The sequence below is a fragment of the Canis lupus genome, chromosome 26 (genome assembly GCF_011100685.1).
Source record: "Canis lupus familiaris isolate Mischka breed German Shepherd chromosome 26, alternate assembly UU_Cfam_GSD_1.0, whole genome shotgun sequence".
Taxonomy (NCBI): Eukaryota; Metazoa; Chordata; class Mammalia; order Carnivora; family Canidae; genus Canis; species Canis lupus.
The window spans coordinates 1,705,728-1,731,528 of NC_049247.1; the positions used below are offsets into that span (position 1 = coordinate 1,705,728).

The 25,801-nt window shown below is 53.8% G+C and overlaps 1 protein-coding gene across 2 annotated transcripts in view; it reads left to right on the forward strand.

The window, feature by feature from the left end:
- The first annotated feature begins 338 nt into the window (after nt 1-338).
- The window catches only part of RIMBP2 (RIMS binding protein 2), a 226,623-nt gene continuing 201,160 nt past the window's right edge, over nt 339-25,801 (forward strand). Inside the window, exons 1-2 of one of the 2 annotated variants that reach the window (XM_038574722.1) lie at nt 403-431; nt 3,044-3,157. The gene's annotated coding sequence lies outside the window, so the exon portion shown is untranslated. Of the gene's footprint in view, nt 432-3,043; nt 3,158-25,801 lie in introns of both variants that reach the window. The other variant, XM_038574720.1, reaches the window with a different exon arrangement.

Genomic DNA, 25,801 nt, shown 5'->3' on the forward strand with positions numbered 1-25,801 from the left:
CCTGCCTGGCTCTTCCCTCCTGGCACTTGCCCGCAGCAGCTCGGTGGAGAGGAAGCCGCGGGAGGGAGAGCCATCTTGGGGTGTGCGCGTGTGTGCGCGTGTGTGCGCGTGTGTGCGCGTGTGTGCGCGCTGGAACACGGGCATTTCATAGGCTCTGCAACTGCTGCATGGCGGCTGCTTCCCTCCCTGCCTCCGCGACTTGCCTGCCGAAGACCAAGGCTCGCCTCCAGCCGGACCCAAGCAGGGCGACGCCGGCGTCCGTCCCTCTGCCCCCTCCCTCTCTGCCTCTCCCCTCCTCCCGGCCTCCTCTGCCCGCCTCCCTCCCTCCCTCCCTCCCTCCCTCCCTCCCCGCTCCCCCGGTTTGTAATCCGACACAGTAGACTGCAGTTGTCTGCGCGTGAACCTCCGAGTCCGGCACGCTCGCTCCTAAGGTAGGCTGAGATTTATCTTTTCTCCTAAAAATAGCTTCGCGTTTCCTTTCGCCTTCCCGCACCGGGCCGCAGCGCCTGATGGCAGGCGGTCGCCAGAAACTCTTTGCCCCGACAAAGTTTATTTTCCAGTGGTTAGAGGACGCCCTTCAGCTGGGGTTCCAGGTAGCCCCGCCCGCCGGCGGCAAGACACCTGGCGCAGGGGAGCCGCGGGGAAAGGAGGGATGTTTCCAGACTATTCCGGGTTTGGCTGCTCCCTGCGCCTGGATCTGTTTCCGAGGGGCTGGGCTGGCCGCCTGGGCTCTCAGCAGGAGGTTCCCTCGCCCCTCCCACCCCCTCGCCCCTCCGGCCTCCTTGCTCCTCCCGCCCCCAGTGGTTTTTCCAGAAAAGCCCCTCTGGGCGAAGTTTGACATCACTGGGCCTTGCCTTTTCAGCTCTAGTGGAGGGGGTGTGTGAGCAGTGGTTTCGGAGCCGAGCCTCTGGGGGCTTTGGAAGGTCTTCAGGGGCTGGGGCTGGCGTGGCAAAGGGGGTGTGGGCCCAGAGAATGAGAGTTGGTTGTGTTGCTCACAGCTGGGCTCAGACGTGATATGCACCGAATGAGGAACGTGCAGGATAAGGATTTGTCAATTCATGTCCCGTAGACCGACTTGAATGATTTATTTGTCAAAACAGATGTTCCCAGCAGAATGTGCATGGCGTGTGTGTGTGCGCGTGTGCCTGTGCGCAAGTGTGCTGTGTGCACGCAGCAGGCTGCTGGCTGGGGTAGGCTCTCCCCGGAAAGCCTTATTTTCACCTGGAAATGCCGTGTTTACACAGGAGGAAGACCTGCCAGCGAGGAAGTTGGGTTTGTGTGAGCTGGGGAGGTTGGGGGCAGGGGTGCGGCTTGCTCTCCTGAGGCTCAGGCCTTTGTAGAAGCAGCTTTGCTCCTGTCCTCAGGGGCCCCATGCTGGCTGCTAGCTGTCCCCACTGTGTGGGGCTGAGAGCTAGGTTGGTGGGGCCCTTGGGGAGGAGGGGCTTCTGGGGATTCCCGCAGGGACTGGCAATGGAGCTCCCTGGATCCCCTTACCCATGCAGGTTCTTAGGGCAATAGGGTGAGTGAGGAGGGAGGGCCTTGGGCAGACCTCCCATTCCTGCATCTGTTCCTTCCTGGGAGAGACCCTGTCTCATTCAGGGGTGGATGGTACAGATGGGAGAGGCCAAGTGAGAAGGGCCATGGCTCTGAGAATGGGAGGTTAGGCAGGAAGAGGAGGCAGCAGGGCCAGCCAGCCTCTGGGAGGTCTGCAGGGTGTCGGGGGGCACCCATGCAGTTTGGATGAGGTGCCCAGGGCAGGGAAGCACATCAGACTACCCCACTGGCAAGGTGAACAGTCTAGGGTCTTCAGGAAATAACCCTCCCAGATGCCCGGCCCCCTGCTTTCTCCCAGCCCTGCTGCACTTGCCTGGAACTGGCTTCCGGCTGGCCGGCTGCTGGTAACTGATACGTGGGGCTTCATATCCCAGTGTTGTGTGGGCGCCGCTGAGTTCAGGGCTTCCAGGCAGGACTGTTGCATGTGACCCGGTGTGGGCTATGGTGTGGGAGGCGGGCAGGAGGCCAGCCCCGTCTGCAGGGTGGGGTGATGGGCCTGCGCCCACAGCCGACCCGTGGCACCGTGCCCAGCAGGGAGCCGAACATTTCGAGGTGACTTCAGGGAAGTGGCTGGCAGCTGCTGTTTACCACAGCTCCTTCTGAGAAGGTGACGAAGCGGGTCAGGGGAAGGTCGGCATGAGCAGCATGCCTGGGGCAGGCGGGGCAGGTGTTCAGACTACGGGGGCGGCCTCCCCCCAGGCACCTGTGTCCAGTTCCCCGAGCACGGCTGCAGAGACAGGGACCCAGCCACATCCCAATGATGCCTGTGCGCGCGGACAGTTTCTAAAGCTTCCCCCGATGAGGCAACATGCAGGCTGTGCTGTGAAGTCCCAGCATTAAGGGAAGAGGCCCCTCAGCCGACCGTCTACACCATGACTTTGTTTCCTTCACTTGCTCTGCAAGTGGCTGGCATGGGGGAGAGGACGGCATGTGCTTGCAGGACCCGGGAGGGGCGGGAGGGACGAACGGGAGGCTCTCCCCGAGCTCCCTGGGCTTTCCTGCCCCAGCCCCGCCCCTGCGTTTTTGGAAAGAAGGGGGAAATTTAATTAGAGCTCTGGTTCTGGACTTGGTGAGCATCCGTGTCGCCGGGTGAAAACCTGGAGTCTCTTGCTGAGCGGGCCTGGGGAATGTCCGGGCGTCGAGGCTGCGGTCCAGGGACCCGCCTTGAGAGCTGGGGTTTGAGCATGGCCGCAGGCACCCTAAGCCTCTTGGGAGGGATGAGGAGTGAGGGTTACGAGTGAGGTGTGACCCTAACACAGCGCCTGCCACCCATGTGGGTCTAGATGCCCAAGCGTTCAAACGTCCCCTGGGCCGCGGTGGCTTCTTTTCAGAGCCACAGTGAGCAAGGATCTTACCCCTGAGTTTCCCTGGGCCTTTCCCAGGTCTTTGTGGCTCTGGGGGCCCCATGAAGGGCTGCACTGGTCTGTCCTGGCTGAGGCCGGCTTCTAGAAAATTCTTTTCTTCATTTCTCTGCTTTCCTTGGAATCAGATGCCATGACCCCTGTTTCCCCATCTTCCGTCTGTAATTCCACCCATCTGGAAAGCTGCCTGGTCTTGTTCTGGCACTTGCTGCAGGTGTTGGGGAGAACCGTCAGTCCTGCAGGTACAGGGGACCCCGGGGGTGCGCATGGCGGGCTTGACCACGCTCCTTGGTCCCCAACATGCGGTCCTTACTCGTCCTTTCCTTAGTCCATCTGTCCTTCCTCTGGCCCACCCACACTCCTCCCCCCACTCCTTCCCTCTCTCTTGTCGCCTGGCTCTTTCTCCTCTTGTCTACCACCCATCCCACCTACTTGCCTTCTCCATCACAGACCCTCCCACATGTCTGTGGACTACATTGTGCTACTGTATTTGGAAATGCTCTGATGAACGTGACTTCCAGGTGCCCTGGCCCCAGCTCCATCTATGTTGCTGTGTGTATTTCTGGCTGGTGACTTCCAGGTGCCGCACGTGTCCCATAGTGTTCACGGGCCCCAGTAAGGGCACCACGCTGCCATCAAGTCCCTGTGTATGTATCCCCCTTGGTCCTGTGTGAGAACCATCCTGGGATGCGCCTCAGGAGTGGACGGCGGGGTGGAAAGGATGCATCTGCTTCATCGGGGTGTCTTCTTCCCGTCGTGCTGGCTGTGCAAAGGGGTCCTCTTCCTCACATCCTTGTCAACACTCTGTTGTCCAACGTTCTGCTGTGGGTGCAATGTTATCCAGCCCCTGGACAGCCATCCTCCTCCGGTGTCCCTGAAGATGGTTGAGAACCACTTCAAACTCACGGCTGTGTGGGAGACGGTGTGGGGATGGGTGAGTCTCCAGGTGAAGGGCTGGCATCTCCTCAGATGCATTTCTCAGGGGTTACGAGGCCTTCGCCTCATGGTCCAAGGGCTGCCTGGCCAGCCTCATAGCGACAAAGACTCAAATTAAGCCTTGCCTTTGGAGGACACATTTTCAGGCACCCAGAACCTCTGAGAAGAGTGAAGAATAAGCCATTTCTCTGTAACTTTACACCTGTGCCCTGTAACCAGACCCCTTGCCTATGTGGGGCCATCTTTCCTTTAAAAAGGAAATCTATATTTATCTTTGAATAGGCATACTTGGGTGTGCTGGGTTAGAAGTATTCATGCATGGAATGGGTACCTGAAAATTGACCCGTCATTTCTACACTACCTTTCAAAATTTCCTTTTTTTTTTTTTTTTTTAAAAAAATGTATTTATTTACTTGTGAGAGAGAATGAGAGAGAGCAGAGGGAGAGGGAGAAGCAGACTCCCTGCTGAACAGGGAGCCTGATGCAGGACTCGATCCCAGGACCCTGAGATCATGACCTGAGCTGAAGGCAGACGCTTAACCCATTGAGCCACCTGGGCTCCCTGCCTTTCGACATTTCTTAATATTTCACTGGACCAGGAACCTCATAAAAATGGAAGAAGTAGGGGCTCCCCTGGACTTTTAAGGGCCAGATCATCTATTCTTCTTGCTCACCCACAAGGGCAAGGGTTGCATCAGGACCCCCAAGGCCTTACAGTCTGTGCAGTCTGGAGTGGTGTGGCCTATGGAGAAATGGGCAGAACAGGGAAGTCCAAAAGTTCATCTGACATTGGCCTGTTTGCGGACAGTGTTGTCTTAACAAGCAGATGAGCATTTTGCACATAGTAGGTGGTCAGTAAATACTGTTTTGAAAGAACAAACGGAGGAAACCCAGTGGTCAGTATACTGTCCAGGCTGGCTCCCTGCCCACTGGTTCTGACTGCAGCCTGTGCTGTCTCCTCCTCGCCTGCAGCAAACATGTGTGGTCATCTGTCACTATGGCAGTCCTCCCGTTAGAATCAAGCTCCCAGAAGGCAGTGGTTGTAACTTATTTATCTCTGTGTGCCCAGTGACAAAGGCAGTGCGTTCACTTATTCAGTCAACAAACAAACATTTGAGTAACTATTAAATACTAAGCAGCATTTTAGGTGCAAGGCACAGAGCAGGGAACGAGGTAGATGAGGTCCCTGCTGTCAAGGAGATGAGAATTGCGTATGGGGGTGGGGGGAGGTGAGGGGACCACAAGTAGGTGAATAAATAACATAATGAAGAGATGACCAAACTGAAGTAGTAGAGCCAGGCAGACTATTCTCTTACAGAGTGTGTTGAGATATTGTGACTGGGTGATCCTGGAAGGCCTCAAGGAGGAGGTGACATTTAGGCTGAGCCATGAATGAGAAGGATCCAGCCGGACAGACACCAGGGCGAAAGTCCTGAATGTTTGAAAGGAGGTTGGCTTCCAGGCTCCTGTTCTCATTGAACCGTGTACTGACAGTGCTGATGGGCTGCCTGGGGGCAGGTGGGATGACAAAGGACTGGCACCCAACCTTCACCCGAGGATCTTCAGCGTCTGGAAAGCAGTGAGGAGGTGCACATTGTTAGCTTCATCTTCAGGGCATTGACCTTGGGGTTCCTTTGTCTGAGATGCAAAGGTCCCCTTCCCCCCACTACCCACCCCTGCCCCGCCCTACCCTGCCTCCTGCCCAGTGCCTCCACAAGGAAAACCTGATTATCTTCCTTTTGTACTTAAGGCCTTTTAAGTGGATCTTGTAGATGTTGCCTAATCTAGAGGATCTGGTGGTAGGACTTCGGTGAGATTCCCTCTGATTAGATGCTGCTGGTGCCCAAACCCAGCATGTTCTCTGTGATGACAATATTTAGAACTGATGGCTGCAGTTGGTTCAACAGAGTTGGTTTGCATTCATGGTGCTGTTAGTCATGGGGACTGTTGACTTCCCGCCTCCAAGAGGGAGAAACACCCCCCATCACGTGGCTACGTTGTTGCCTCCATAGAGGAAGAGGCAACAGATTTGTTTGCCAGAGACTGCCATCTCCCCCCAAGACCCTCACCTGGAGAGCTGTGTTGGGGACCCTTTCTGGGGCCCAGGGTCAGCTCGGGATGCCTGCCTAGCTGGCAGGTACCCACTGCGGGTGGGACCCAGGCCCCCAGCCCTGTGTCCGTGGCCCCTGCTCCCAACACAGTTCTGCGACTCAGCCGGCTCTGTTTTGTTCTGTTCCTGAATGTCAGCGTTGCCTCCGTGCCCCGGAAGGTAGCCTGTGTTCACTGTGGGCCAGCTAGGAAGTCCAAAACAAGCACGAATAACCAAACAATATGCTTATAGTCCTGTCACCCAGGGGCACCACTGTCATTATTGGCATTTTATTCCAGATTCTTCTCCGAGAGGATTTTTATGTCCTCACCTTGTTTGAATTGTGTTACAAATTTTACTTTGAACATGATCACATTGCTGTTTCCGAGGCTTGGGAAACTGCAAACACTTGCTGTAAAGGGGGCACTGCTCTGATGGAGGCTGTCCCTCAGTTGACTTATCCTTCATGACCATTTAGATAGGCTGCTTCATTTTTGCCCCAATTGTTTCAAATAATGCATGGCTACCATACCAGGGTCTGAGGCTGCATTTTACCACAGGGTTTCCCATGGCACAGAGTGGCCTCAGCAGAGAATCTGGAGCTGGTGGCTGGGCAAAATTACGATGTGGTGACAGCCAGCTTAATTTCCCCTTGACCCCGCCCCTTCCTCCTGAATTCTCTGGACATTGAGTGCAGAGTGCACCCTCTCCCCCAGACACCCCAACTTGAGAATTGGGAGTCCGTTTGGATTTCTGCTTGCCCACCCCCAGCCATGCAAACCAAGCCTGCTTGAATGTGTTCACTGTCGGGCAAACAGCACACACTAGGTGCTCAGCAGCCCCGGAGGGGCTGGGTGCACTTGTCACCTCCAGACTCTGGATAATCCCCAAGCCCCCAACCCTGGGGTACGGTCCCTCTCTCCTCTCACATTCTGGGTCATTTCTCAGGCAAAAATTAACCTCAGAGAACTTTCGTAAACTGATCTTCAAGCAACAAGTGCAGCAGTACAGTTGGCTGGGCATTGCTGTATGCACCTGCGTTTTACACGACACCGAGGCTTGGAGACGTGGGCATTGCTGTTTGTTCAGACTGGTCTAACAGAGGAGATGATGGTGTAAAAGAGATATGGCTCCTCCTAGGTCACAGAGCTGGGGTTGAATGGGCGGGTTTCCAACCCGGTGGGCCTAGCTTGGAGGTCCACACGTACCCACGGGGAGCAGACGTGTGGCTGATGAGGAAGAGCATGCAGGCCAACTTGTCCAGAGGGCAGTGATGAGGATGGGGTAGCAATGAGGTGGAGACAAAGCAGGACCAAGTCTAAGGGTGAATAAGAGCCATCAGAAGTTACCAGGGGAGCGGTGTGGCCTGCCTGGGCTAAGCAGGGTCCTTCTGGCTTTTGTTGGGTAGAGGATGGGCTGTATGCAGAGTGGACCCCAGAGGGCAGGGGGGCCCAGATGTGAGACGGTGGGGTTTCAGCTCAGACTGAGGGGGTGGCAGTGGCCATCATGAGGAGAGTTGAGATTCAGGGCGGGAAGAGAAGGAGAAGGCACACGTCAGTGGGAACGAGGCTCGGGTACAGCTAGACTGACTCTGGGAAGAAGTACTCAGCTGAGGGGAGGGGGAACAGGGGGAGGCAGGAGAGATAGGTGCAATTATATAGGGCTCTATTTGCAGCAGCTGTTCTAGGATCTTTTACAAAATACTGATGCCTAAGGACAAGGTGTGGTCTCTCCGTCTGTTGAAATAGTGTTCAGATACAGAGAGGAAGAAGCAATTGAGGCCAATGAGGTTTTTTTTTAAAATTTTATTTATTTTATTTTTTTTGAGAGAGAGAGAGAGAGAGAGAAAGCATGCAAGAGCAGGGGTGAGGGGCAGAGGGAGAGACAGACTTCCCACTGAGCGAGGAGCCTGATTTGGAACTTGATCCCAGGACCCTGAGGTCATGACCTGAGCTGAAGGCAGATACTTCACCAACTGAGCCACCCAGGTGCCTGTGCATGATTTTGTTTTTGTGAAATGTCTAGCGACAGAAAGTGGATTAGTGGTGGTCTGAGCTGGGAGAGTTGGGGGGACGTGGGCATGTAGCTAAAGGGTACAGGTTTTCCTCTGAGGCAATGGAAACCTTCTGAGGGTGACTGTGGTGATGGCGGTGTGTACCTGGAATATGCTAAAAACGTCGAACTGTACACTTCCAATGGGTGAATTCACTGGTATGTGAATTCCATCTCGATAAATTCATTTAAAGAACATGGATCCCACAGCCATCCCCAAGCACCTGCTCTAAGATGCTTGAGTGGGCCCTGAGCTCAGGAACTTTTATTCAGTTCCCAGGGATTGTGATGTGTGCAGTTCCACCTGCAGAAGGCTTGTTGCTTCTTCCCTCCCACATGGTAGGGGTGGACATCCGTGGTCTCTGTCACTTCCTCCAGGTGGTCCCTATTTGTGTGTGTGTGTGAATCCTTCAGGCATAGACACCTCCTGCCCACGCTGGGATCCCCTGGAGGGCGAGCACCTGACAGGTGTGTGGAAGGCAGGGCAGGGTTGGGAGAAGTGAGCAAAGCCAGGGCACCGGCGGGGGCCGCAGGTGACAGGCGCCGGGTCTTTGGCTGCTCTGTTGCCTACAAATCAGCTGTTCCAGCTCCCTGCTTTTTCTCAAGTGGAAAAGCTCATCTTGTCACATGAGTACAAATTCAGTTACTTGGTGTTTTTCATTTCAGGATTTCACAGTTAATTTCTATTCCATGTGGGGAGGAGGAGGGTGGAGTGTGCAGTGGGGCACAGGTGTTGGGGGTCAGCTTGGCCTTCAGGAGCAAAGTGGAGCATAAGCAAGCTGATCCAGAGTGTTCCCTCTGCCTTCCTGGGAGCAGGAGGCTTCTGTTAACACATCAGTATACGGTCTTGCCACCCTGGGGATTTTTTGAATAATTCCATTGTGGATTATTAATAATCTGTCATTGATCAATGAGTAGTTTGTTTGGAGTCTATTAAGAACAGTGGTACTAATGATGACGCTAACGTTTACAGAAGCCCCTCTCCGTCATTCTTAATGTGTCATGGTGGTCAACTCCTCTAATTTCAGGATGATGCTACAAGGCAGGTGCTGTCCTTCTCCGTGTCTTGCAGATAGAGATTGAGACCCAGGGAATTGAAGCCTGTGCCCAAGCTCATGCACCTGACAGTGGCACAGCCAAGATGAGCTGTGGTGTTTTGGGCAGAGCCCACTCCCCTAACCGCTGGGCCGCCCACCACCAAGGATGTCCACATACTCCCTTCTCTCCCTGCAGCATCTGCAAGAGGAATCAGCTTCATGAGCGACATCTCTAAATGGCTTTCAGAAGGTGGCATTGGCCAGGTTGGGGGGCAGAGTCTAGAGCCAGACTGGTGATTCTGATCTTGGCTGTGTGGCCAGGGGTGTGTTTCTTAACCAATTTGTGCCTCTGTTTTCTTGTCTATAAAATGGGTCTCCTTCTCTCTTTTATAGACAAGAAAACAGAGGCACAAAGAGGTAACTGATTGATAACTGTTGTTATCTATGAGCTGACTCAGGAAGAGCGCTCGGCAGAGTGGTCTTTCCACTATGCTCAGTCTGATGGGGAGGCAGCAGATGGGCATCATGACAGTGAGGAGAATGAAATGATGAAATGATGTGCAACATTCAGAACAGGGCGTGGCCTATCGTGGGGATTCAATACATGGTAGCTATCATTACTGTTGTTTTCCTTTTTTTTTTTTTAAAAAAAGATTTTATTTATTCATGAGAGACACACAGAGAAAAACAGAGACACAGGCAGAGGGAGAAGAAGCAAGCGGGCTCCTCGCAGGTAGCCCGATGTAGGACTCCATCCCCAGACCCGGGATCATGCCCTGAGCACAAGGCAGACGCTCAACTGCTGAGCCACCCAGGCGTCCCTGCTGTTGTTTTTAGACTCCAAACAGACTAGCCGGTGAGATGATGATGGAATTAGGAGGTACTATCAACAGTCCAAAATATGACAGGATCCCATTCTCACACGTGCTTCGCTCTGTTTGCCCTGTGCCCGGGGTGTGTGTGTGGGGGGTAATCTTCTATACACTCTCCTCCTGCTTGCAGACTCCCAGGGCCCTAATCCAGACCATATGAGAAGGTCCCTGCATGTTTGAACAGCTACGTTGCGTCCGTGTGACAGGTAATCTGTAGAGGAGCCTGGTGGCGTTGTGGCTGGCTCACACGTGGCTTCCGTATTACATGCCCACCTTTATGTTGACCTGAGCAGCGGCTCCTTTACAGGTCCCAGACTCCCTGCCCTAGCTTGGGTCAAAATCAGGCTTTAGATTCTGGAGTCACCCGTTTTGACCCGTCTCAGCAGCCCTGAGTGCAGCTGCCAATTGCACAGACCATTTGAGGTTTGTTTTCTCTTTGTCTCCTGGGCAGGGCAGCCCAGATTTTTCATAGATGCTTCTGCGTTTATTTATTTTTCCTATGTTAGCGGCAGCACTGCCTACAATGTATGGGGAGAGCACCAGCCACTGTGGGCGGGGTGTGGGGGTGACCTGTGCTGGTTGATAAGCTCCCGGGAGACTGGCTTAGGCCTCCCTTTGTGTCAGCCACACGCCATGGGTCCCCAGCAGACCCACTGGGAAGACAGGACCTTTCTGCAGGCTGTGGGGGCCTGAGGCTCTGCAGCTCTTCCTTCCGTCCTACACAGCTGGCTAGAGAGCTCTAGGCGTTCCAGAAGAACAGTGAGGGGAGGGGCGGTGGGCAGGTGCTAAGGGCACAAGCATGGGGGACGTGCCGCAAATGTCTGTGTTGATTTTCATCAGTGAGGAGCAGTTGGAACAGTGATTTATGGGGGAGCCAACCAGTTGACGTGTGGGCCCAGCAGATGGGGTCAGGGTCCGCGGGGTGCCTGCCCTACGGCACCCCCACTCCCAGGATATCTCTGTGGCTCTCAGTGATGGGAACGCCAGTGGGCGCACATATCCCCTTTGTCCCCAGAAATACGGACACTGTGGAAAGGGGGGTTCAGCTGTCCTAGGTGCCCAGGATCTGGTCTTTGTTTAGAATTAACAGTGTGGGCTCTGGGTGGGTTGCTTCACACTTCTGAAGTGGGGACATTGAGGTCACATAGCGTTTCCCAGACTTGGAGGAGGCGGCCTCTCCCATTTGGACCGTTCCTAGTCCAAATGCACCTGGGGGGTGCAAGCCATGTGTGGTGCCACCTTGTTCTGATCCTCGCTCAGATCCTGAGCTGGGTGGATGCACACCCTCCCTTTTCTTGGGTAATGGCAGTGTCAAGGTACCTTTCTGCCCTTGTTGTCTGGCCAAGGTGATTACAGACCATGTTTTTCCTCAATGGGCTCATTTTCCTTTTATTTTCATTTTTATTCTTTTTTAAGATTTTATTTATTTGACAGAGAGAGTGAGAGAAAATGAGCATGGGCATGGGAGGGGCAGAGGGAGAAGCAGACTCTCTGCTGAGCAGGGAGCCCAACATGGAGCCTCGATCCCAGGACCCTGAGACCATGACCTGAGCTGAAGGCAGATGCTTCACCAACCAAGCCACCCAGGCTCCCTCATTTTCCTTTTAAAAGATATTTCTGTAGGCTAAAAATAAATAAAGTTTATAAGATGACCATAAATGGGATCTTTTTATCATCTTAGGTGAAGGGAACCTAAAAATGAACAGAGTGAAGGCCAGAGCATCTAACGGTTTCCAGCCTCCCTCCTTCCCGCTTGCACCTGCTGGCTCTGGCTCTGGTCTGTCCTGGGGCCCCCGCCTCTTCTGATGAGAAGGGAGGCTGGCGAGTGAGCGCTGGGAAGGTGTGAGGACCACTGCTTGCCTGAACTTCCTCCTGGAGGAACTCTCAGAGGAGAATGGAAATGAAAATCATCTTCTCAGTCTCTGAATTAATGCTCTTCCACCCAGCCCTGAATATTGATAACAGCCAGCCGTCATGAGGACAGCGGCACTGTGCCGGCAGACAGTGGCCCTCGCTCTCATCTCACTTCGCAGGGATGAGCCCAAGCCCACTGCATCTTCAAAGCAGCCCTGTAGGGTGGGGGCAGGGGGATGAGGCCCCGAAGAGCCTCCCCATCCTAATCCCTGGCACTGGGACTATTCCTTTATATGAGAAGACAGTGGGTGTCCCCTGTGCAGCAGTGGGTGTGGTTGAGTTACATGTCTTGAGAATGGGGGGTGCATTATCCCGAACAGTCTGGGGACTACTGCCACATGTGTATGAGACAGAGGCACATGGAGCTTTGAGACACAGATGTGAAACCACATCACAGTGATGAGGCTGCAGCGGAAGGATCGGAAGCTTTGGTTGCAGACTGCTGGCCTGTAGACCTAGGAGAGAAAACATTTTGGTGGTTTTCAGCCTGAGGTGCTATTGTGAGTCCCAGCCCCAGGAAGCTCACATAGTTGGTGTTTCCCTGATCTCTACCGGGCAGATGGAAGATGGAGATTGGGGGCAGGGAGCAGCCGAGTTCTCAGCCCCAGGGCCTGCAGCCAGGAGGGGGCCATGCTGGGGTTTGAAGCAGGTGGTTGAGCCTGAGCTTGGGAATCTTCGCCTAACCCTGGGCTGCACCCTCAGGCCCGTCTGGTGGGCACCTCCCTGCCCCTCCACCCCAGGAAACTGAGCCAGGGAGCCAAGGGTGGAGGCAGGTAGGGGGTTTCCTGAGCCTTACTCAGGGAATTCTTTTTGAAGGAACGTCAGAAAATGGAAAGCACCACATGGAAGATTTCTTCTGGGTTTAAAAACTGCTATTTGTGGGTGCATTTGTTTGTTTTTTTTTTTCAAGCAGGAGCCTGGGACTCAGGCTTCCTGAAAGCCCATGGGAAGGAGGCTGGTGTGATCAGGAGCCTGGAGGAGCCGATCCTCCTCACCTCCCGGGACTTTTGGGTCCCCTCTGGTACTCCTGCTGTTGGGGGGGGGGTGTCCAGGTGGCCACATGCTGTGTCCCCTCATGTGCAGAATGCAGGAGCTCCAGCTGGGACATTTTGGGTGCTGAAGGGGAGATATTGCCGGGAACTTGGGGCTGGTGACCTCCCCAGAGTGTGGCAGAGGGACATCTTCCTCATCCAGAGGGTGGGAGGCAGAGAGGGGCCCAGGCCTCTGCACAGTGTGAGGAGTCACAGTGGGATTTGAGCTGATTTCCCTCCTGCTTCCAGATCTCTCTCCCTACCCTGCCCATGCAGGCCCTAGGCTGCCAGTCATGGGGTGGTGGTTTATTTTTCTTTCTCCTCCCCTGGGAATCCACTTAAAAACACACATTGAAGTGGCTGAGCCTTTTTCAGGATGCAAGCGAGCACAGCGAGCCCTGAGCAGGCGGCAGACGGCAGCTTGTTTGTGGACACCGGGGTGGGAGGGGAGCAGGTCACGTGGAGGCTAATGCTCCTCAGATCCCGATTACTCGGGGATCTGACCCAGCCCCACGCAGGGTCAGAGGGACCAAGGGGTGGGGAGTGGCTCCGGGAAAAGATACCACGTTGCAAAGGGAACATCTCCTTCTGTCATTTAAAAATGCCTTTCCTGCCTGAATGCTAAAGGCAATCTTCGAGCTCCAATATTAGTGTAATCTTCTCGTTAGTGAATTAAGGATTCTTGAGTGGCCTGAGTAAATAAGTAAATAAGTGACCCGAACACGTATGGGGCAGTGGGAAGCACCTGTGTGGTTACTCTGGTCATTGCAGAAGGCAGAGGAAGGGGGCAGGTGTGACAGTTGAGCGTTGTGCTCCTGGCTGGTGGCACCAAGTCAGATACTCTCTTAGGCTCCCAGGCAGACGATGCAGCCTGTGCCCACCGTGGTGACCCAGTGACCTGCAAGCATTACAGAAGATCCTATTAGAGTAGACTTTTCCAGGCATCAGAAATGCAGCAGCTTTTTACTGACACAAGTGCATTATGGGAAACCCAGTCTCATGGTCCTGGCCCAGGGCAAAGCGGAGGCAGGTGACTGTGATGCTCTCCACCCAGAAGGAGCCCAGTTCTGCCCTAAGCTCTTCGAATTCTTCATTTTATTGAATTTTCACAAAGAATTGCATGAATGGAGGAATTTGAGGTGCCAAGAAATTAAGTAATTTGTGCAAGTTTATAACTGGGTAGGGGTGGGGTCCCAAGTTCTAGACCAGACCATCTGATTCCAGAGCCTTCCCTGTTAGCCAGTGGTCCTTTCTGGAGGAGATTAGCTGAAGAGAAATCCTGTGTGTTCCAGTAGAAAGAGAGAAATACACCCATTCTCTCTCTCTGTCTCTGTGACCCGCACTCCCACCCCACTCCTACTCATTTTTTGCTCTGACTCCTTGATCCTAGACCTGTTTATTTCATTATTGGTTGTGCTGGTGGCAATTTTGGAATTTACCCAAGAGCATTGCAAGGAGCTCCACACACTATAGATTCTGTCTTGCTGTGCACGATCATGTAGATACTCGACCATCCTATCCTCTGCTTATGAAGAGTAGTGGTTTTGGGGTTGGGATCATGAATCTTCCTTGTACTGGGTTATTGGCTGGAATCAGCTGGAACTGAGCAGTGTTGTCTCTGAGCCTCATGTAGGATGCATTATTTTTTGTGGTGGACTTTTGCCTTCAATACCACATCTTAGAGCTTCCAACCCCCCTCAAGTGTGAGGGTTGAAGGTGCATCTGGTGGGGTCGAGGGATGTGCAAGGCTCCTGGCTGGGGAAGGAGATATGGCAAGACAGGGGACATGTGACAGCTCTGTCCTCTGTCTTTTATTCTAAAGCCAGTTAGTTGTAACCTGTCTTGCCCACTGAGCTCGGATCCATTATTGAAAGATGTGCTATTATTTGGACCAAAGATCTTGAAAAAAACAAATGGATTCTGCAGCTGCCCAGGTAGAGCTGCTCTGGGTCCTATTGGTTTAAGGGACTGGACTTGGCTGCCAAATGCTGTAATGCAGAACCTCACTGCCTTCTCTCCCCTTGGTGCTGTGGCACTGAGGGTCCTTGCTTTCAAAGAGCAGTACCTATATGATAAGCAGCCATCAGGTTTTGTGGTTGGTTTTCCTAGGTGACCCTCCCTCTTCTAGCTTGCCATTCTACCAGGAATGCCTGCACTACGTGTGCACATGTGCATACATGTGCCTGTGCTATGTGCACATATGTGTGCAGTGCACGCATGTGCCTGTGCTATGTGCATGCATATGTGCACACACGTGTGCATATCTGTGTGCATGGATTTATGTGTGCTGGTGCTATGTCTGTGTATGCATATGTGTGCACATGTGTGCATGTATGTGTGCACATATGTGCATACCTGTGCTATGTGGGTGTGTGCACATGTGTGTGTATGCATATGCATGTATGTCTGTGCATGCATGTGCATATTCTTACATGTGCACATGCACACTCTGACTTACCAATTGTCTATCTTAAAGAGAAAGTTCTGGGAAATGCATGAAAAAGAACTGTGATTCTTGTGTGACTTCATCTGTAAGCTGCCCTCTTGACGGGGGATTAAAAGGCATTATTATGTGAGTCCCTCAGGACCTGAGCTTCTGTGATTGCTGATTGTTTCAAGATTAAAGCTGCAAGAAGGGATCCCTGGGTGGCGCAGCGGTTTAGCGCCTGCCTTTGGCCCGGGGCGCGATCCTGGAGACCCGGGATCGAATCCCATGTCGGGCTCCCGGTGCATGGAGCCTGCTTCTCCCTCTGCCTGTGTCTCTGCCTCTCTCTCTCACTCTCTCTGTGTGACTATCATAAATAAATAAAAATTTAAAAAAATAAAATAAAAAAAAGCTGCAAGAAAAGGCAGAAATTGAATTTTGAGATAACTTTGCAGTTTTCTTCACATTTTATTCATTCATTCCTTCTATCACTCATTCAATCAAATGGTGAAGTGACCACCACATACCACAGTATGAAGTCCTATCACATGGAGCTTCTGGGTAGGAAGGGGAGGCAGGGAAGTGTGTTCTGGGAAGTGCCATGATAAAAATGTCGGGGTGAGATGGGCACCTGGGTAATGTGGGCAGTTCAGCATCTGACTCTTGGTTTTGGCTCAGATCATGATCTCAGAGTCCTGGGATCGACTTTGGATCAGGGCTCTGGGCTCAGTGGGGAATCTGTTTGGGATTCTCTCTCTCTCTCACCCTGCTCCTTCCCCTGCTCTTTCTCTCTCTCTCTCTCTCTCAAATAAATCAATCTTAAAAAAAATATTAGAGTGACCTTGACGGTCACGGGAGATGGGTTCTGGGTTCATTTATGCCTCAGGCACCTGTCCACGGAGTGACTTTCCCTCTCAGCATCCTTGTCTGTAAAATGGGGGTGAGAATGGCCCATCATTTATTCCCTGTTACCCTATGACCCCCATTCCCTTCCATCCTCGTCCATTCTTTTTGTTTTATTTGAACATGGGCTTGGAGACCTAAATGAATCCCATTAGCCATGCTGTGACGTTTGGACAACTCTTTGCTGGAATCCCACATGTGGCTGCACTGGGGGTGAGATGGGAAATGGCTGGGTGGGCCTCATGCAACAGGAGGGGCAGCCACACAACTGGGGACTGGGGGGAAGCCAGAGAACGCTCACCTGGAAGGAGACCGCCAGGGTCTTGGTGAGATGTATTTCTGGGCGTTGGGGCCGGGTGCCTTTACCAATTTTTAATTAGAGTTTAATAAATAAAAATGAGATCAAAGGACTCATCAAATCATTCTCCATTTTTTGTTGTTCAGCACCAGGCAGTTGAGAGGCTTGGTTACAAACAGGCAGTGGGCGAGGAAAGCAGGCGGTAGGGGCTGAGATTCAGGGCGCTGTGAGGAGGGGGCCGGAGGCCCTTCCAATAGTATCCACCTTCTCACCTGCCCCACGGAGGCGGTCAGTTTGAGGCTTCCAGCTGCAGATGCTATGGGTCTCCTCTCTCCAAGCATGTAGGGTGGAACTCCAGGGGCAGGAAGAAGCCCAGCCTCGTGCCCTCCACGGCTGTCTTCTCGCTGGTGGGTCTGAGTAGAGACACAGCAGGGTTCCTTCTTTCCACACCTTTACCAATGGTGCATTCCCATTTTCACGTGGTGGCATCCAGTTCTGACTGCCTAGGCCCCTGCGAGCCCCACTGATCACATCTTCCAGAGAGTTATGAGCTTCCAGGGCTCCAGGAAACCTTCACAGGCTTTCCATGATGTTCCAGACATGGCTGTGACCACCTGCAGGTACAGAGAATAAGGCACCAATCACCCCATTGGGGAGCCTTTATTTTCCAGCTACTTTTTACCTAAAAATAATTCCCTGCTACGCCTGATCTGGGTGTGTGGGCACACTGCAGGGTTGCTGACTTACTTATCTCCCTTGAGAGCTGGGGGGCCCAGATGGGAGCAGGGCCAACTGGCAGATCCCCTCTCCTGGCCCCACAGGAAGAGTGGGTGGGAGGAGGGATGGGTGGAAGGGTTCCAATGCTGCCCCTACTGTGAGGGCTTCAGCCCCATTCCCCGGACCGCTTGGACCCCTCGGCAGTCTCCCTGGAAAGCCCGCTCTGGGCCCCATGTTTGTGGATGGGAGAGGTCACAGGTTCCTTTTGGTTCCTTGTGGAATTACCACAGGAAAACAAGGCTTTGGAGGAATCCTCAGCCTTGGCCCTGGAGGCACGGTGGGTCTCTCTCCCGACACCAAGTCCAGCCTGTCGAGAGGGGCCAGCAGCCCGGGTACAAAGCTGACCTCTGAGAAGGGAGACATCTGTTGCACCTGGGCCCTTCCCTCTAACAGGCACATGCCCTATAGGTCTCTTCCCTTTCACCAAAGCCACATGTGACTCAGAACATCCTACGTGGGGAGACAGACCTCCCTGTGGCCAGGGGTTCTCCCCGCACCGCAGACAAGCACTGGGAGTCCCAGCCGGGGTGTCTGGCTTGTGTGCCTGACGTGTGAGCCGCATCCTGCACTCAGCCCTCAAGGTTTTCTTGGCATTTGAGTCCAGTTGGTGGTGGAACCATCAGTGCCAGTGTGGGATACCGTACTGGTCCAGTTATCTCACTCAGGGTGGCAGCCTGGACATTAAGGACGGAGAACACTTCCCAGACCAGAGTATGCAGTAAGGGGAAAGGGTGCTGGAGAGAGATTGGGGTGGAGAGGACGTCAGGCTTGGCTCCTCAGGGGTCACCTAGGCATCACCCAGACAAAGAGTCTGCCCATCTTTGGTCTCCTTCCTGCATTCTGAAATGGACCCCCCGCCCCTGGGGGCAGAATGGCCACAGGCCCTGGAGCCATGGTCTCAGGATCCTGGTTGGCATAGTCCAAGTCCCAACAAGACCCCACACCCTCTCCCTGGAACTGGATTTGTATGACATGGCACTCGTAGTGGCGTTGCACACCCTCACTGAGGGCCTTGGGGCCGAGTGGCCACCAGGGAAGTCTGGTCTGGTCTAATGGGATCTACTCTGGCATAGGAGGCTGGTCAGGGAGAGTCAGGCCCCAAAGGATTGCACACGTGGTCGCTGATGGTGGAGGTGAGGGGCTGCGTGTAAAGACGGGAAGGCTACCTTGGGTTGCTCAGTGACCCCTGCCCACAGCCAGCCAGGAAAAAAGGCCCTGATCATGCCATCCTCAAGAGCTGAATTCTGCTAACGGCCTGGACAGGACAGGAAGCGGATTCTCCCGCATGGCCTCTGGGATGCAGGGATGCGGCTGGAGGGATTCGGTTGCCGAATCAAGAGCAGAGGATCCTAGGGCTAATTGGACTCTAGGTCACAGTCCACTGCTGAGTCATGAACTCGACTTCACGGTCATAACCAGCAGGCTCCGTCAAGTGAAAGAGGGGGTGTGTCAGCGAGCCCTGCACACGCTCTAGTTCACAACACTGTCGTCTGGGTTCTGCAGGCCTGCAAACTGAGTGGGCTGAGATGCAACTCAGCTCAAGCAGTTGAGGCTGTCCCTCTGAGCAGCTGGAGTTGGAGTTTGGGTAAAGGCTGCTGTGTGCAGGCAGCAGAGCGGTTCTGCTTGTCTAAGGGCCCTGAGGGAGGCCTTTGCCTCCACTAGGGGGTCTCCTTCAGAATATGAGGTGCTCAGTGCCCCTGCCTTTGTGGGTCACCTGCCTCTGGTCCTGTTTCCTGGGCAGCAGGAAAGGCCTTCACAGCCTCCTGTTACAATGTCCAACTCAGAGTCCCCAAGGGATGGTCTATAGGGAGGGGAGCCCATGGCCACTATCAGGGAAATGTGCATTTGTGCATTCATGGGGTCGGTTCTAAGCACTGCCTACCGCCAGGCCCTGTACAGGATCCACAGTGAACCAGACAAATGCGCTCTCAGTGCAAGGAGCACATGGACAGGAAACACAGAGTGGATCATTCCAGACAGTGACAGGTGCTGTGAACACAGGGATGGCAAGGTGGGGCATTGGTGGAGGGACCACTGGGGTGCAGTGGGGCCCCTTCTCAGGAGGTCTGGGGAATGGCATCTGAATACTGGGAGGGAGAGTGGCTGTGAGAGTCCCTGAGTGTTCTAGAATGTTCCGTCTGCCCCTGCTATGTGGAGTGGGTAGTGTGTTGGAAAGAGGGCCAGGAGGCTGGAAGGGAGGCGGGAAGCTGTAGTGGAGAGAGGCATGTAGAATGAGGGCAGGTGGAGGACAACCTTTTCCATTGCCATGGTGCAGGGAGAAGGCTGCAATGTGATCTGGAAGGACCTGTTGCGGGGAGGACTTGCCAGGTGGGGAGTAGGGGCCTGTTGGGGGAGACCTGGCGGGAGGAATGTCACGGTCCAGATTGGAAGCTGGAACAGTGTCTGGAACAGCAGCAAAACCTGGTGGAAATGAGATGAGTTTGTTCCAATGTCTAACTCCTGCCACGTGTCCATCCTTCCCTCTGCAAGAATGTCAGACAGCAGATGGAGCCAGCGGCTGTGGTTTTGGGGATCTTTGGGCTCATTCTGTTGGGTCTCACTCTGAGTTTTGAGCTTCGCACTTTCCTTTGGGTGCTATTTTAATTCATCTACAGATGCATGTTGGGGGCCCAGTTGCTGGACATCAGTCCCTGAGCCCCTCGGACGTGGTGATTACTGGGTGTCCATGGGAGTCTCGAATCCATGAATCACAGCTGGACAGTTTATACACCCTCCTAGCGAAGATGCACTGCCATGTGCATAGGTGAATGTGGGCAGAGAACGGCCAGACGTCCTAAGCTCTGTGTGACGGGACTCAGATTTCAGATGTTTCCCTCTGCACCACCTGAGCTGAATCATGTTTCCTGAGCATCCCTTCCTTACTGGTGACTCGTTAGTCCCACCGTCCACTTGCCTGGGAGCTTTAGTAAGAGAAACAGACATCAAGTAAAATGAATACCGTAGACCTATGTGAAACAAAGACATGACAATCAGCTTTTCCACATATTCCACCCCCTTACTTTTCCCAGGTTACAAATACTTTGTAGCAGGCCTGCACATTATTTACCAGTGCTGGTCCCTCGAGCCCCTCTCTTGGGCAGGGTCCCACCATCCCCCATGGCAACCCCTCCTCTGCATGTCTCCACCCCGCCCCTTACTCCTGGAGTCCGTGCTGCCATCTGGTCCCCAGCCCCTAGTGGCGTCCAGCCAGCTGGCAGGTGCTGCTCCGGCTTGTGGGTGGTGTTGGAAGCCGCGGCCCAGCTCCCACAGTGCCACGTTGCCCCCACTGCTGTGCAAGCCTGCCGGCTAAATGCCTGGCCGCGGGTGCCTGTGGGCCTGTGCCCAGCGTGGCTGTGCCAAGGATCTGCTTCATCATCAAATCCTCATCTTGGCAGACTGAGCCCCTCTCTTGGCACGGTCATCACATAATCTCAGCAGTGATTTAAATGTATAATTGTCGGCAGCCCCGCTTGCCACCCATTGTGTCCGGCAGAGCAGCGTGGCTCCCACATCCCACTTCTTTGTTTGCATTTCCTTCCCTCGTGGGATGAAGATGATGGTGGCTGCTAGGGTTCTGCAGGCGAAGTTCTGCGTCCTGGGTGACCTTGGGAGGGGGTTAGGGTGTGTGCCATCCACTCAGCAGATGAGGACCATGAGAGGCAGAGACATTTCCTATCAACTGTCTTGATCCTGGGTGACACAATGAATTTGTGTGAGTGTCAAATAGGAACCAAATCTGGGCTTTGGAGGAGGGCATTCATGGGACAGGACCCTGGCCAGGTGTCACAGCCAGGGTCGCGGTGGTGGGGAGAGTGCCGAGCTGGTATACAGGTGTCCCAGAGGTTAGGCAGAGTGGCTTTTTCTTTTCTAAGGATGGGGACAGGAAGCTGGAAGGAGCCTCATGTGGGGACGTGGGATCAAGGGTCAGGTAACAAACCAGAGAATGTTTTATCGAGAGTCCAGCCTGTCTCCAGGAGGGACTGTCTGCTGGCTGGCCAGGGGGAGCAAGCAGGCCCACCGTGCAGCTCGGTGGCATTTCGCTGATTCATCAGCAGGCCTGGCAGCTCCATTAGTGTTGGTGAGGCCCGGGTAATCTGTGGTTTGTTGGTACCTCTCCCAAATGGGAGTTTCAGGGGCAGGATTGTGAGGGTCCCACCTAGGGGGTCCTGAATGAGGGGTGGAAGAGCAGGGATGGGCGGGCTGTGGGTGCAGAAGCTATGCCCAGTGAGCATGGGGACATCCTTATCAGGGCAGGGCGTCAGGGGCAGAGTGGACAGCAGGGCGCTGGGGGCAGGGAGCCTCTGACATGGCAGAGATGGGGACAGGCCAGCCGAGAGTGAGGTCAGCCCAGCCTCTGCCCCCGGACGCCTGCCTGTCTGACGGAGGCTCCTGCTTGCACACAGGCAGCCATGGGCTGAGAACAGGCCGGGGGGGTGGGAGGGGGGTGGCGATCTTCCTCCCACCACTGCTCACGGCCTCCTGGGTGGGGTTTCTGGGGCTTGGGCCCCGACAATGGCTCTGCCCCTCCCGGTTTGTGTCTTCAGACCAATGTTCTATTCTGTTTTCTATTCTGTTGGAATTTTGCTCCGTATCTGTGACATCTAGAAAATGCGTGTAAGAATGATTGAGTGGGAAATGTGGGAAAAGCCTACTCTGTGCCCGTCAGGGGATGAACAGGTAAACAAAATGTGGTCCAGCCGGAGTGTATTCAGCCACAGCAGGGAACAAAGCACTGATGCTGGCTGCCACATGGACACACCTCCCTTGAAGACACGAGGCTCTGGGAGGGAAGCCAGACACCGAGGCCACATCGTGTGTGAAGTAACAGACGGGAACTGTCCCGAGAAGCAGATCCATGAGGCAGGAGGTGCGATCATGGTTGAGGGTGGCCTGGCAGGGACAGGGTGCTGGCTGCGGGGTCTGTCGGGCTGATGACAACAGGAGTAGACCATGGTGGTGTCTGCTGAACAGTGATGTGCACACCTAGTATCACCACATCACACATGGTAAGATGCTTAGAATGGTCATTTTGCTGCTGTGTGTGTTTTATCCTCATTTAAAAATAGCGCTGGGAGTAACACCAGAGGCCTGTGAGAGACATGCCACCCTTGTCCCGCTAAGCTAGCTGTGCAGGTGAGACCAGGGTGCCTGGGCCTGCAGGGGTGTTGTCCTGCCCTCTTGCTCTGTCCTGCATGGGTGCCATGCTTTGCATGGTGGCGTCCCCGCCCTGCACGGAGGCCTCTGTGGTTCTCACAGCACCCGCCCTCCAGGCTGAGCTGGGCTCCTGCCTGGTCTCAGGTCTGGAGGGGCCAGGGTGCTGGGCTCTGGGAAGCAAGCCTGCCTGCTTTTCCCTCCAAAACTTGGCAGGCCCTGAGCTGTGGCACTTTCTCTGCGTCTGCAGGTCAGTGGACGGGTGAACCATCCGGGAATGCAGCACTGCGAGAGCAATGGTGCATGTCCTCATGGCCTCAGCGCTCTCGATTCCAGCTCCATGTTTGGTTTTGGGGTGCTGATCACTTGATTAGGGTTTCCCCAAGTGGGCTTTTGGTTTGTTTGTGCCTGAGACAGAGGAGGGGGTGCCTGCCCCGGGTCGAGGCGGGGGGCACCTTCTGGAGACTTGGACAGCCAGCCCCAGACACAGGGCTGGGGAGGCAGATGGTGCCCAGATGGGTCTGCTGGGTTGGTACCCATGACTCCATGAGAACAGTCCCTGCATTGGCCACGAAGCAGGAGAGGGAGTAGTCCTGTGGATGTTCCAACTATGTAGCCCCAACTGTGTTCCCCTGTAAAGATCGGAGCAGGCACTTCGGCTCTTAGAATCTCAGGTGGAGGCTGTTCCTTTGAGGACGCTCATATTCTTTTCGGATACAGACTGTCCTTTCCTTGGGGACTTCCTTATTTTCTTGAGGGCAGAACAAATCCCTAAATGAGAAACAGGCAATCATGCAAAGGTGCTCTTGAGGAATAAAGAATGTGAAGAGAAACAGGATGAAGGTCACAAAGTGTTGGTCTCAAATGCCCTGATAAGGTCCGTAAACATGTTACATTCTTAGTTTTGAGTTTGTGGCCAATGTTTAAAGCCCAAAGTATACAAATTTCCCATAATATTCCAGATTTCTGACAGGTTTCTTGAAAGCAATGAGAAGCTCTGGCACCACTGTCTCTGCTTCTGTGTGGCCATAATCACCTTGCAGGGATGGATGGCCGTGCCCTTGTCAGTTTTCCACAGCCTCCTCTGCCTGCTTTGTTCATCCTCATTCCTGGCCAGCCACTCTGGTTTGACCTGGCATAAGATTTGCTGTTCATCTCTAAAGTTTTCGTTCTTGCCCAGTTGGCAATGTAGCCAAGCCACGGAGCCCCTCTATGCTTCCCTTCTGGACCTGAAGAAGGAGGTATGGTGACACCATGAGGGGATGTGCGACGCTGGGCAGATCTGAGCATGCTGGTGGTGGTATGGCGATATGCTTTGCAATATGTTTGCGGAATTTAGGGTTTGGTCCACCCGAATTAGGGAGTGTGAGCTCAACTCACCAACCAGTTTGGAGATGACGTTTAGCTGATGGAACACGATTTCCTGTTTCCATAAATAACTGCCAAGCAAGTGATTTAACCGATTTAATGAGTCTCACTGTGGGAATCAGGCCTGGCCAAGGGTGCGTGTTTATTTCCATCTCCATCTGTGGACACTTTGTTGAGGATCGCGGCATTCGTGCAGGGTGTGGGACTGTAACTGGAGTCGCCTCTGCCCTTGGAGCATTGACGGAGAGACGGCAACACATGTGGAACCGAGCCACCGTGGCATCCTGTTGAAGATGAGGGACCTGAAAATGAGACGCTTTTCACATCATGTCAACATCTCAAATTATGTCCAAGAGCAAGTGAGCAAAGATGTTGGCCTTATGGCCATCTATCACTGGACTCACCTGACCATAAAGGCTGTGTCTCCTAAGTGGCATTTCCTCTCCAGATCCTCTGTTGGCACCTCTCCAAGTGGTGTCACCTCTGTGAGCACTTCGACAGGGCTATTCGTTCATTCATTTTCTCACTCACTCATTCAGTAAGCCAGTGTGTCTCAAGTAGGTGGTTCATCAGGGGAGACACCAGTTGTCACAGGGGAGGGTGTGTTGCTGGCATCTGGTTGGCGGAGGCCAGGGAGGCTGACGGGCATCCTGCAAGTGATGCACAGGGCAGCCCTGAGCAACCGATAATGATCCAGCCTCACATTTCAACAGCGCTGAGATTGAATGCTAACCAAATCCTCCTGAGTGTGTATTCTCTCTCATGGGCACTGTTTAGGTGTCGGGGACCAGGTGGTGAATAGGACAGTGTCCTTGTTCTCACAGAACCTATATTCTAGTGGCGGGGGAGAGGAGGACAGACAGTCACTGAGTTAACAAGGTAACTTTAGTTTGTGCACCAATGGGAATGAGTCAGGTAAATAATGTGGCACAGATGTCTGGAGGGCACAGTGTTAGTTGGAGTAGCTTTGGAAGTCCTCTTTGGTGGGGGGACTATTTCCTCTGGGATTTACATTATCAAAAAGTAAGAAAATGTGACTTACCATGGCTTAAACAAATGAGGGGCTTCATTTTTCACCAAGCAGCCTGAAAGTAGGAAACTACTGATAGTGATTCAGGGCCAGCATCTCCTGTAATTCTCTTGTTTTTTTGTCTCCCCCCCCCCCCCAACAAAGGTCACAAAATGGGTGTTGTGGTGCCAACCATCACATCTGTGTTCATGACACCAGCCCCACCTAGCTCTCCTTTCAGGAAAGTAGAAGCTGTCATACAAACTCCCTCAATAGACTTCTTAGGAGCTGTGGGCAGATCCATGTCCCCTGACCTCCACGGCTGCAAGGGAGGTTGGATAGGCTAGTATTTATACTTTCTAGCCTCTCTGGCAGAGGCAGGTGTTGGAGAAAGGCCCTCCAGGGGGTCAGGCCAGTCGGCTTTTGGGTGCTGGGTGCCTGTGACCTTGAGTGAAGCCTGTAATGATGAGGAGGAGCTGGCCCTCTGGAAACCTGTGGACAGTGTGCCAGCTGGAGGAGACCATGCTATAGAGGCCTGGTGACTTGTCCAGAAGAGGGATGAGCATGGGATCCTGACAGACAGTGCTCACACGGCCAGGAATGTCTGCTTCTGCAAGCATCCCAGGAAGCGTCCTCACTTCCTAGGCTACTGTCCTCAGTGTCCAGAGCCCGAGTGGTCAGCCATCTGCAGCCAGAGACTGAGCCCTCCCTGCAGAGGCTCTCGGGAGGCTGTTCTGTGCCTCCTCCACTCCTGGGCTTTTGGCTGCATCTCTGCAGCCACCACCTCCTCCTTTTCCATCTGTGTGTCCGTCCGCTCCTCCTGTGTCTCTTACAGGGACAGAATCATTAGATTTAGGGCCCACCAGGGTAACTGGCAGCCATCTTATCTCAAGAACCTCAGCTGAGTATATGCCAAGACCCTTCTCACAAACATCGTAACGTTATTCCATAGATTGGGGCGAGGATTCATCCTCTTGAGGGCCAGCTTTCCTCCCTAACAGATCCCAAGAGTAGGTGTTTTAGA